Consider the following 13,209-nt stretch of genomic DNA (forward strand, 5'->3'; position numbering starts at 1 on the left):
TTTGTTTTGTATGTCATCCATACAGATCATTTCATCACATTGGTACAATGAGGTAGTGGTAGGGAAAAGCAAAAACAGAAGGCAGAATATAGTATTACAGTTAAAGAGAAAGTGCAGTGCAGGCAGACAATAAGGTGCAAGGCCATGATGAGGTAGATGTGAGGACAAGAGTCCATCTTATCGTACAAGGGGACCGTTCAATAGTCTTATAACAGGGGATAGAAGCTGTCCTAGAGCCTGGTGGTACGTGCTTTCAGGCTTTTGTATCTTCTGCATGATGGGAGGGGGAGAAGAGAGGATGACCAGGGTGGGTCGGGTACTTGATTGCGTTGGCTGATTTACCGAGGCAGTGAGAAATTAGACATAGTCCATGGAGGGGAGGCTGGTTTCTGTGATGTGCTGAGTTGTGTCCACGACTCTCTGCAGTTTCTTGCAGTCTCAGGCAGAGTAGTTGCCGTACTAAGTTATGATGCATCCAGACAGGATGGTGCATCAATAAAAAATGGTGACAATCAACAGGGACATGCCAAGCACCTCAGCACCTTTCAAACATCAGCACCTTTGATGCAAACAGGAGCCTGTTCACCATCCCCCTTCCTGAAGTCAATGACCAGCTCTTTTGTTTTGCTGACAATGAAGGAAAGGTTGTTGTCATGACACTATGTCATTAGGCTCTCAATCATCTTCCTGTACTCAGACTCATCGTTAGTCGAGATTCAACCCACTACAGTGGTGTCATCTGCAAATGTAGATGGAGTTAGAGCAGAATCTGGCCACGCAGCACTGTCAATGTGGTTTCCATCATTTTACAGATTACTGAGAGTAGAAGGATTGCATGGTAATTAACTAGGTTGAATTTATCTTACATTTGATGATGGGCCATACCTGGCCAATTTTCCACCTTGTCAGGGAGATGCCAATATTGAAAATGTACCAGAACAGCTTGGCTAGAGGCACAGCTCGACCTAGAATGCAACATCCAGTGCTCACAGCCATTTCTTAATATCATCTGGAGTGAATCGAATTGGCTGGAGACTGACCTCTGTGATGGTGGGGGTCTCAGGACGAAACCAAGATGGATCACCCATTCAGCAGATCTAGCTGAACATGGTTGCAAAAGCTTCTGCCTTTTCTTTAGCACTGACATGCTGGGCCCTGACGTCACTAAGGACGGGGATGTTCTTGGAGCATCCTCCTCTTGATAACTGTTTAATTAACTACCACCATTCAAGACTAGATGCGGTAGGACTACAGAACACCTTTTTTGGGCCCAATATGCATAAAATATTTTCTTGTTTGTTCACATTTCTTGTAATTTTTGGAGGAAAAAATTATTGCAGTCCAAGTCAGCACATAGCTCAAAATTACGCCATTGCAGTTTAACTTATGGGTTAAACCTTCCACTAAAGGCAGTTCCAAGTGTAATAGCTGGCACTTACCTTTACAATTGGATGCAAGTTTGAGACACCTATACTAGTTTTTGTAAATGTGGAAGTCTAGAAGCTTCACATGGCTGATCATCACTGACAAGACCACTATACTCTGACTTTGGATTCCAGGTGGAATACAGCAATGAGACATTTCCCAGCTGTTATCTAACAAACCTACACCAAGTTAGACCTAATGCTGGTTCAGCAACACTATTCAGTTCAATGGAGAAGAACAGCTGCGAGGGAGAGAGTTCAGGTGCAAATAATTTACTTTATTTCATTGAATTGAGTTAATTTAGACGTATTTGATGTTTTTTTATTGTCTATACTTTGTTGAAAATATTTTGAATAATTTTTAAACCACCCTCTATACATGGAAGTGTTTTTGTAACTTCATGCCTAAAAGGCCTGTTACTAATTATAAAAACCGATACAAGAATCCCCAACTGCTGCAAATAGTTTCATTCTGCCTATCATATCAATTCCGGTTAATCCCTTGTAAACTTTGATCCAATCACCCTTAACCTTCGAAATTCCCAGGTACACAACATTAATTTGTGTAATCTCGCCTCATAGTTTCATTTTAGAGTACAGGTATTATTCTGGTAAAACTTGTGTCTAGCCATTTGGATTTAAATGGCAGCATTCCATTAGCTTTTTTCTACTGTTTTTTGTACCTGAAAACTATATTTTAATTATCTTTGTACATGGACCACTTGGTTGTGCTTGGGCCCTACAGCTGCTGTCTCACAGCACCACCCACTCAGGTTCAAGTCTGATCACTGGTTCTGTGCGGAGTTTGTACATTCTCCCTATGAGTACCTGGGTTTCCCTTGGGTGCTCCAGTTTCCTCTCACATCCCCAAAATCTGCAGTTCATAGGTTAATTAGCTGCTAAAATTGCCCCAACTTTGTAGGTAGCTAGTGGAATCTGGGAACGATTGATGAGAATGTGGGGAGAATAAAAAAATGGGATTAGCGTGGGATTAGAATAAATGGGAGCTTGATGGTCAGTGCAGAATCTGGGCCGAAGGGCCTCTTTCTGTGCTGCATCACTCTATGACTCTATAATGTAACTCTAGAGCCTGCAATTATCAGTTGCCACTCTAAACCTGAGCATTCCTCATCTCCTATCCTTTCCTTTGAAACCCTGCACTCTTCTCCCTCCTTTCCTCCCACCCGGAATCTGGGAGAAGGGAGGTGTTGGTGGTTCATGGGAATGTGGGAAGGATAATATGGGTGTCTGATGGGTGATATGGACTCAATAGGTTGAAGGGCCTGTATCCCTGCTAAATTGCTTTTCAGTCTTTCACTTTCAGACCTCCACCATTTAGAAAGTACTGTGTTCCATGATTTCTGTATCAAATGTGGACAACCTCAATTGTCTTGCCCATTTGCTCAATCAATTATCTTTTTTATGCAACATTTTAAAAAATCTACATTGCTTACAATGCTGCATCTCTTTATGTCATTGGTGAACTCAAGACATGACTTTCTATCCCATCACCTATAAATCCCAAATTATAAATAGAGTGAATAGTCATAATCCTCACACAGATCCTTATGGGGCACTGAAATAAACCAGAAAGTGCTGGAGATGCCCAGCAGGTCAGGCAGCAGTTATGAAAGGTTAACATTTCAGGTCAAAGGTCTTTCATCAGTATTATGGGACATTGCTGATCACATCTGCCAGCTTGAGGCCCTGCTCATTATTCCTACTTTCTCTCCTGCCCACATATATAGATTGAATCATCTTGCTCCAAGTGGGAAATACTTTCTTCATGATCGATCCACTACATTATCCATATGGATTAATAGTGGAAGCTCCTGTGTCAAACAGATAATTAACTCCACAGTTGTTGTTTGTTTTAAAGTTTTTTGGTTTGATTGGGCTTGTCTAATTTTGGCATAACTAAGAGTCTTGGAAATATTTCACTCCCTGAGTAATTCATTAGTCTGAAGGAGCTGGGTTTTGTGGGCTGAAGTCTGAAATAATAACACTCAGCTGGTCAGGCAGCCACTGTGGGAAGAGAAACATCATAAACATTTCATGTCAAAGACCCTTTGTCTGCTTCAGGGAAAGAGAGAAAGCAATTTAGGTCTAATGTGCAGAGAGAATGTTAGAGGTCAGAGGGCATATTTCTGATAGGGTGAGTTAAGGGTTGTAATCTGGTTGACAGATTAATGGGGGGAGGGGGGAAGAGTGAGAGAGTGAGAGAGAGAACACAAAGAAACCTAAAAGCTGTAAGATGAAGGCACCTAGAGAGAGAAAACATAAAGGAATGTAAAAGCTGTGAAATGCAGAGGTGTAGGGTATGCCAAGAATGTCAGGCTAATGTGTCAGGCTATATGAGAAGGCAAAGCTGATAGATGGCCAATGGCAGAACTGGCTATTTCCTATACAAATAGAGAAAACAAATAACTTGCATTTGTTGAATTCAAAAATCAAGTCCAGAAGGCTGAAATGTACTCAGATGGAAGATGAGGTGCTGTTCCTTGAACATACGTTAGGCTTTGTTATAACAGCCATAGACAGAGAGGTTACAGTGGGAGTGGGATAGTGTTGTGTGAGAAGGTTCTTTTGGAATCCTAAAGATCAAGGGCTCTGGACACAGGCTTTGGATTTTAAAAATAGTTTAATCACAAAGGCAAATGCAGGGACGGAATGAATGGGACCAGATGCACACTCACACACACACACAGGAGACTGCAAACGTGAGGGGGAATCGCAATGAGGATGAGATACACACACACACACAATAAACAAGGTACAGCTTATCAAGGGATAAACACTTCAATGTCTGAATACCTTGCCCCAAACAAGCATTGGCCCTAACACTCCCTGGAATCTGACTAAGATGCTCCCAAACCACATGGTGGTGCACACTCTTACCAGTGGTCTCTGCAGCGTTGTCTCACTATTCCTGGGGAAGTTGAAAGAGATAGACCAGGGGATTGCAACACTCTTTATAGTGCTGGGAGGCTGGGTGGAGCCTGGCCAGGTGATTTAGACAGGCAATGGTTTGGAGGTCAAGGACAAAGGTGCCTGCCACGGCCAATGGTCAGACAGGTTCAGGGACAAAGGTCCTCTCCAAAGCCAATGCCTATGCCCACACCTGACGGGTGGGGTGGAGCCACACCCTGATTGACAGTGGTGTCACTTCCGATCCGAGGAGCAATGCTGTCCTCCGACCAGCGGGGTCAGTGTTGTTACTGTCACGTGACAGCCATGTGCTCTCTTACTATAGATACAGAATTAAAGTGGTAGGCAACAGAAAACTCAAGAGTTGACCCAGTGGACTGAACACAGGTGTTCCACAAAGTAGTCATGAACAATGGTAGAGGTGAAGCAATGTTTCGGGAATTGCCCTCAGTAATCTGGGTGATAGATTAATTCATCAACTGCTTATCCCCATAGCAACCCTGACCTCATCCTATCAAAAATATTCCCTTCTTCCTTTCCATCCCTCCCCCACTCTCTCTGCAACTGAAATTCAACTTGCTTCCTCTACTTCCCAGTTCTGATGATGTGTTTTTGACATGAAACATTAATTGTGTTTCTCTTCCTGCAGATGCTGCCTGTCCTGCTGAATGTTTGTAGTATTTTCTGTTTTCATTCCATCCTCTGTCACAAAGCTGAAATACTATCTTTTTTTTGCAAATGAATAGCAATAGTTACTATTAAACTAGACTGATCTTACAATAGGAGTAAATAAATTTTCTGCAGCCATATTATAGGCCTCCTTGAGTTGGTGCTTGGAGTGTAAATCAGCTTTCCCAGTTGATTCATGAAATTCCCTATGAAACAGTTTTCTTGACTGCAAGGATTCTTAATCTTTCCTTCTTCATAAAAAGCTTAAATGGTAATGTTACCACACTCAATTTACACAAAATGCGCAAGTGTTGGTCTGCACATGGTCTGTAAAATGGCAGTGTTTTCATTCCATGTTTTGCGTGTTACATCAAAAAAAGGGGTGATTGATTTTTAGGAGGGATTCCTCAGACATCCAATTAATATCTGGCAGTAGTCAAATGCTAGTGGATGCTGGGTTTTGGTATAAACTAAACCTAGAAATGTTCCTGTCATTATAAAGCACTTGTCTAGCCCAGTTGATTTGGAGTTGGTTGGAGATTCTGGATATCAATTCTGGGACTTGGCACAAGCTTGGATATCTTGGAAATCGGTATCTTGGGTCGTAGAATGTAGAAAAGTACAGCTCAGGAATAGGACCTTAGGTCCACCATGTCTGGGCCAACCATAATGCCAATCTAACTAATCCCATCTGCCTGCACATGGTCCGTATCCCTCTCTTGTCTTAAACATTACTATTGTATTTGCTTCTACCACCTTCCCCGGCAGCGCATTGCAGGCACCTACCACTCCGGGTAAAAAACTCGCCCCACACATCTCCTTTAAATTTTCCCCATCTCACCTTAAACCTATGCCATCTAGTATTTGCCTCTCACAGTTTTATAAACTTCCATCAGGTTGCCCCTCAGCTCCAACTCACCAGAGAAAACAATTCAAATTTGTCCAGCCTCTTCTTATAGCTAGTATTCTCTAATCCAGGCAACATCCTGGTGAACCTCTTCTGCACCCTCTTCCTCTTGTATTTGACCTCCCAAAATGCAATACCTCATACTTGTCTGGAATAAACTCTATCTGCCATTTCTCCACCCAAGTTTCCAACTGGTGGCAGATCACTTTGGGTAATCTATTATCCTGGTGGGTCTGGAACATGTGAAGAATTTAAGAATCAAATAGAATTACAAATTAATAGGGGATGAATTTTTGCCATCTGGTGGTTTGAAAGAGATAACAGATTATAATCCAGGAAGAATTGCTGGTTTGACCTGGAAAGGATAAGAAGTGTAAATTAGTAATATATCCTTTTCAGAGATCTTGCTTGAGATCTATAATAGGTAAATGGCAATCAGAAGAATAATTTTGGACCTATCTGTGAATTCTTTGTGATATAATAATGGTTTAATTTTGTCTCAATATTTTTGTCCAAATTTGAATTTGCCTTCATCATATTCTTCCAGCAAAGGATTAAATTTCCATTTGATTCATTCATGGAGCAATACTTCCAAAGGCCAAATGAATGCACCAGAACAATGGCCCTCCAACTGCACTGTGGAAGGGATTCCTGTTTAAATTTTGAACCCAGATTAACTTTGCGCGTAGCCTTTTTTCAGCTTGTGGTATGGGCAAATGAATGGATGTTTGAAATTTGGGACAATGGAACTTAATTAGTCTCATCCACTCATTTCAACATAGACAGACATTATGTGTTTTTGTTCTTGTAGCACACTGCATTACCTTGCAAGAAGAAACAATGGTTCAGATTTCTGTAATATAGCTGTTGTTGAAAAGACCAGCAATTAATACCCATTTTTAGTTATCTTTACAGTTGGTGAGCCAGCTTCTAGAGTTGCTGTAATCCTTGTTTCTCTCACAGTGCTGCTAGTTAAAGTTCCATGGACTAACTAAAAAGAATTGGCAATATATTTTAGAGTCAGGATGTAATGCTCTCATTGCCTCAATGCCATTTTACTTCAAGTGGTCAAGACCATGGCAATTTCTGCCAATCAATAGGGGCTGCTTTGTCAAAAAGATAATCAACGTTAGATTGTTGTTGGAGCTGAAATTATTTAGGCAAACGTCCACTAATCATTTCAACATCATGGTAGAATCATAACTACTTGATGGTATAAAAGCAGTTCTTTCAGCCACATCCCAAAAATTAAACAAAAAATTATGGTATTCACATGGGAGGTCAGCATTTGTAGCCCATGTCTAATTACCCTTAAGAAGGTGGTGGCGAGTTGCAACCTAAAACCACTGTGGTCCTCCTTGTCAAAGGGTTTCCACAGTGTTTGCAACATCATTAATCATGGGTGAGGTGCTGGCGGCCTGGAGGGTAGTAAATGCTGTGCCTTTATTTAAGAAGGGCTGCAAAGAAAAACCTGGGAACTATAGACCAGTGAGTCTAATATCTGTGGTAGGTAAGTTACTGGAGAGGATTTTGAGGTATAAGGTATACGTGCATCTGTAAAGTCAGGGGTTGATTTGGAGTACTCAGCACAGCTTTATGCTTGGGAGATCATCTTATGAACTTGGATAAATTTTTTGCTGAAGTGACCAAGAAGGTCGATGAGGGCAGGGCAGTAGACATGGTCTATATGGACTTCAGTAAGGCCATTGATAAGGTTCCACATGGTAGGTTAGATCACATGGAACCCAGGAAGAGCTGGCTAATTGGATACACAATTGCCTTGATGGTAGGAAGCAGAGGGTGATGGTGGAAGGCGGTTTCTCAGACTGGAAGCCTGTGACTAGTGCTGGGCCCATTGTTGTTTGTCATCTATATCAATGATTTGGATGAGGATGTATAAGGCATGGTACATCTGAGTACATTTTGGAAAGTCAAGTCAAGGTAGGACTTTCACAGTAAACAGTAGGGCCCTGGGGAGTTTTGGAGAAAAGAAGGGCCTTGGTGTTCAGGAACACGGTTCCCTGAAAGTGGAGACAGGATGGTGAAGAAGGCTTTTGGCATGCTGACCGTCGTCAGTCAGGCACTGAGTACAGAGATTAGGAGGTTACGTTGCAATTGGTCACCCTGCTATCGGAAAAGAGTTATTAACCTGGAAAGAGTGCAGGAAAGATTTACAAGGATGTTGCCAGGACTCGAGGGACTGAGATATAGGGAGAAGTTGGCCAGCCTAGTACTTTTCTGCCTTGTAGTGCAGGAGACTGAGGGGTGACCTTATAGAGGTCTATGAAATCATGAGGGGAATAGATAAGGTGAATGCACGCAGTCTTTTTCCCAGGGTTGGGAAGTGAAGAACTCGAGGGCAGAGGTTTAAGGCGAGAGGGGAAAGATTTAATAGGAATTTGAGGGACAACATTTTTTTACACACACAGGGTGTTTCATATATACTGTAGAATGATCTGCCAGAGGAAGTGGTTGAGGCAGGCAAAATAACAACTTTTAAAAGGACAGGTGCATAGATAGGATAGGTTTAGAAGGATATGGGCCAAATGCTAGCAAATGGGAGTAGCTTAGACAGGCATCTTGGTCAGCAAGGACCATTGGACTGAAGGACCTGTTACTGTGGTGTATGACTCTATGACACGCTGCTTTTAGGAAGGGAGTTACAAATGTTGAGGTCCAGTGACAAGAGAGAAACAAGCATTGCAACAACTAGAAGCTGGCTCAACAATTGCAAATGTAATTAAAAATGGGCATTAGATATCTTTATTAGTCACATATACATCGAAACACAGTGAAATGCATCTTTTTGCGTAGTGTCCTGGGGGCAGCCCGCAAGTGTTGCCACGCTTCTGGCGCCAACTTAGCATGCCCACAACTTCCTAACCTGTACGTCTTTGGAATGCGGTAGGAAACCAGAGCACCCGGAGGAAACCCATGCAGATATGGGGAGAATGTACAAACTACTTACAGACAGTGGCCAGATTTGAACCAAGGTCACTGGCACTGTAAAGCATTACGCTAACAGCTACAATACCGTGCTTGTCTTTTCAACAACAGCTACGTCACAAAAATTATTGAAAAAAAGATGTACAGCTTGGAGGGCAACCTGCTGGTGGAGGTGTTCCTGCACATCTGCTGCCCTAGTCCTTCTTGGTGGTAGAGGATGTGAGTTTGTGAAGAGCTGTTGGAATAACCTAGGCCAGTAACTACAGTGCAGTTTTCTGTGGTGGAGGGTCGAAATATATGAGATGGCAGATGGGGACTCCTCCCTTTCCCTCCCTCCCCCTCCTTTCTCCCCCCTCCTCCCCTCCCCCTCCCCCTCCTTCTCTCCCTCCCCCTCTCCCTTCTCTCGCTCCCCTTCCTCTCCCTCCTCCCTCCTTCTCTCTCCCCCTCCCCTCCTCCTCCTCAAACCCCTTTCTCGCCCCCTCTCCTTCCCCCTCCCCCCTCCTCCTCTCCCTCCATCTCTCCCTCCCCCTTCTCCCTCCCCCTCCCCTCTTCTCCCTCTCCCTCCCCTCTTCTCCCTCCACCTTCCTCTCCCCTCCCCTAACTCCCCTTCACCCCACCCCCTCCCCAACCCCCCTTCTCCCACACTCTCCCCTCCTCCCGCCTCACCATCCCCAACCCCACATCTCCCCCCCCTCCCTTCCCTCTCCCCCTCCCTTCCCCCCCCTCCCCCTCCCTTCCCCTCCCCCCCCTTCCCCTCCCCCCCCTCCCCCTCCCTTCCCCTCCCCCCCCTCCCCCTCCCTTCCCCTCCCCCCCTTTCCCCTCCCCCCCCTCCCCTCCCCCCCTTCCCCCCCTTCCCCCCCCCTTCCCCCCTCCCCCTCCCCCCCCTTCCCCCCCTTCCCCCTCCCTTCCCCCCCTCCCCTCCCCCCCCTTCCCTCCCCCTTCCCCCCCTCCCCTCCCCCCCCTTCCCCTCCCCCCCTCCCCTCCCCCCCTTCCCCTCCCCCCCTCCCCTCCCCCCCCTCCCCCCCCCTCCCCCCCTTCCCCTCCCTTCCCCCCCTCCCCCCCCTCCCTTCCCCCCCTCCCCCCTCCCCCTCCCTTCCCCCCCTCCCTTCCCCCCCTCCCCCTCCCTCCCCCCCTCCCCTCCCTTCCCCCCCCTCCACCTCCCTCCCCCCCCTTCCCCCCCCCTCCCTCCCCCCCCTCCCCCCCCTCCCTTCCCCCCCCTCCCCCTCCCTTCCCCCCCTCCCTCCCCTCCCTTCCCCCCCCTCCCCCTCCCTCTCCCCCCCTCCCTTCCCCCCCCTCCCCCTCCCTTCCCCCCTCCCTTCCCCCCCCTCCCCCTCCCTTCCCCCCCTCCCTTCCCCCCCCTCCCCCTCCCTTCCCCCCCTCCCCCCCCTTCCCCCCCTCCCTTCCCCCCCTCCCTTCCCCCCCTCCCCCCCTCCCCCCCTCCCCCTCCCTTCCCCCCTCCCCCCCCTCCCCCTCCCTTCCCCCCCCCCTCCCTTCCCCCCCTCCCTTCCCTCCCTCCCTTCCCTCCCCCCCCTCCCCCTCCCTTCCCCCCTCCCCCCCCTCCCCTCCCTTCCCCCCCTCCCCCCCTTCCCCCCTCCCCCCCTCCCCCCCCCTCCCCCTCCTCCCCCTCCCCCTCCTCCCCCTCCCTTCCCCCCTCCCCCCCTTCCCCCCCTCCCCTCCCTTCCCCCCCTCCCCCTCCCTTCCCCCCCTCCCCCCCCCCCCCCCCCCCCCCCCCCCCTTCCCCCCCCCCCCCCCCCCCCCCTCCTCCCCCCCCCCCCCCCCCCTCCCCCCCCCCCCCCCCCCCACCTCCCCCCCCTCCCCCCCCCCCCTCCCCCCCCCCCCCCCCCCCCCCCCCTCCCCCCCCTCCCCCCCCCCCCCCCCCCCCCCCCCCCCCCCCCCCCCCCCCCCCCCCCCCTCCCCCCCCCCCCCCCCCCCCCCCCCCCCCCCCCCCCCCTCCCCCCCCCCCCCCCCCCCCCCCCTCCCCCCCCCCCCCCCCCCCTCCTCCCCCCCCCCCCCCCCCCTCCCCCCCCCCCCCCCTCCCCCCCCCCCCCCCCCCCCCCCCTCCCCCCCCCCCACCCCTCCCCCCCCCTTCCCCCCCCCCCCCCCCCCTCCCCCACCCCCCCCCCCCCCCCCTCCCCCCCCCCCCCCCTCCCCCCTCCCCCCCCCCCCCCCCCTCCCCCCCCCCCCCCCCCCCCCCCCCCCCCCCCCCCCCTCCCCCCCCCCCCCCCCCCCCCCCCCCCCCCCCCCCACCCCCCCCCCTCCCCCCCCCCCCCCCCCTCCCCCCCCCCCCCACCCCCCTCCCCCCCCCCCCTCCCCCCCCCCCCCCCCCCCCCCCTCCCCCTTCCCCCCCTCCCTCTCCCCCCCCCCCCCCCCCCCCCCTCCCTCCCCCCCCCCCCCCCCCCCCCCCCCCCCCCCCCCCTCCCCCCCCCCCCCCCCCCCCCCCTCCCCCCCCCCCCCCCCCCCCACCCCCCCCCCCCTCCCCCTCCCCCCCCCCCCCCTCCCCCCTCCCCCCCCCCCCCCCTCCCTCCCCCCCTCCTCCCCCCCCCCCCCCCCCCCCCCCCCCCCCCCTCCCCTCTCCCCCCCCCCCCCCTCCCCCCCCCCTCCCCCCCCCCCCCCCCCCCCCCCTCCCCCCCCCCCCCCCCCCCCCCCCCCCCCCCCCCTCCCACCCCCCCCCCCCCCCCCCCCCCCCCCCCCCTCCCCCCCCTCCCTTCTCCCCCCCCCCTCCCTTCTCCCCCCCTCCCTTCCCCCCCTCCTTCTCCCCCCTCCCTTCTCCCCTCCCTCCCTCTCCCCCCCTCCTTCTCCCCCCTCCCTTCAGTCTCCATCATTCCCATCCCCATTCCTTTCCCTCTTCCCCATTACACTCCTTCTCCTCCCCTCATCCATTTCCTACTCCCTCCCCCTCATCCGTTCCTACTCCCTCCCCGTCCACTTCTTCCCCCCCCCCCCCCATCCTCCTCCTCCTCCTCCTCCTCCCCTCCCTACGCCCCCACTCTGACGTCTCGACCTGTGATTGGGGCCCGGGCCCGGCTATAAGCGGCCGCCCTGCGGCTCCCCTCGCTCTGGAGTTCAGGAGCTTCTCCATCAGAGAGGGCTGTGAGGACACCGCAACCCGGTAAGTACCGGGGCCGCCACCGCTCTGGCCCTCGGACCGGGGCCCTGGCGACCGGATATCCCCGGCCGCCCCCCCCGCCCGAGCCCACCGGCTGTCGGCGAGCAGGTGGGTCCCGGAGCCTTGGCCTGCGCATCGCCCGCCCGAGGCGGCTGCAGGCTGGCGCGGCTGTGGGTGGTGCGGGTGCAGGGGCGGGGCGGGGTGGCGGGGAACCGGTGGGTGCAGGGGCCGGGCCGAGGCGGCCGGCGGCCGGGCTCGGCCGGAGCGGGGCGGCCGCTCGGGTTTTTTCCGCTGCGCGAGAGCCGCTGGGATCAGGGCGACGTGTCAGCACTGCGCAGGCGCACAAACTCTGCGAAGTTTACCCAAGTTTTTTTTAGGGCTTTAAAGTTTTCTTTCTCCTGACTTTTTTTCCCTCTCTCTCTCTCTTTCCAAAAATGTGCTGGTGATATGTCGGAGTGGCATGATTTGGTGCCCCGTTTTCTTTTTGTCCATTTGCTAGTCCTGCTGTTCCAATAATTGAGATGTTCAGAAATGCTGGTGTTTAGTTTTCTTTGCTGAAACAAAGGTGATTATGCAATGGCTTTTGCTACGTGGAATAATTCAGAGCAGGTCTGGGATATAAACGTCTGGGCATTCTATAATCTGCATCTAAATCCCTTGCCCCTAGTATTTAATACTTGCCTTCTCTATTTTGTTTTTAGTGTTTTTCAACATTTCTTAATACTTTGATTTTTCTTTGCTGTGTTTCAGCCCTTCAGCGTGTCTGGTGACGTTGTCACTTTCTGAAGCAGTTATGGGATGGGCTCTGAAAGGGCAATCTGGTTTTTGGCTTGCAAGTTTCTCCATACTTTTTGCCTGGCATTGGGTTTTTAAAAATTTTTGCTATATAATCTTTGTAATGATGTTAATTAAAGGTGCCAGGATTGCTTAGTTGGCAGTGTATAGACCAGTTTGCCCATTTGTCTCCACAATGTGTCATTATAGTACAGTAAATATTCACTTAACTTGCATGTCAATTAAAATTATCTTTTCATTTCCCCATTAGTTGGGGCTGTACCCAGTGTTTGCTTCTAGCATTCAGTTATTTGCATGATCTGAATTCACTTCATCACCACTGAAATGTATGTGTGGCACTATAATGTATGTTTTCAGCCAAGAATTAACCTTGTGTGCGCGGTGGAATCAGCTGATTTAACTTTTTAAACCAGTATGCAAATAGATGGAATGAT

The 13,209-nt window shown here is 51.1% G+C and overlaps 1 protein-coding gene and 1 pseudogene across 4 annotated transcripts in view; both read left to right on the forward strand.

Moving 5' to 3' along the window:
- Positions 1 to 9,562: 9,562 nt before the first annotated feature.
- On the forward strand, positions 9,563 to 12,357 carry LOC127571385 (basic proline-rich protein-like; annotated as a pseudogene).
- hdlbpa (high density lipoprotein binding protein a) overlaps positions 11,879 to 13,209 on the forward strand; it is a 54,154-nt gene continuing 52,823 nt past the window's right edge. For 2 of the 4 annotated variants that reach the window (XM_052017286.1, XM_052017288.1), the window contains exon 1: positions 11,879 to 11,983. The gene's annotated coding sequence lies outside the window, so the exon portion shown is untranslated. The remainder of the gene's footprint in view (positions 11,984 to 13,209) is intronic. The other 2 variants (XM_052017287.1, XM_052017285.1) reach the window with 1 other exon arrangement.

The sequence above is a fragment of the Pristis pectinata genome, chromosome 6 (genome assembly GCF_009764475.1).
Source record: "Pristis pectinata isolate sPriPec2 chromosome 6, sPriPec2.1.pri, whole genome shotgun sequence".
In the NCBI taxonomy this organism is placed as follows: domain Eukaryota; kingdom Metazoa; phylum Chordata; class Chondrichthyes; order Rhinopristiformes; family Pristidae; genus Pristis; species Pristis pectinata.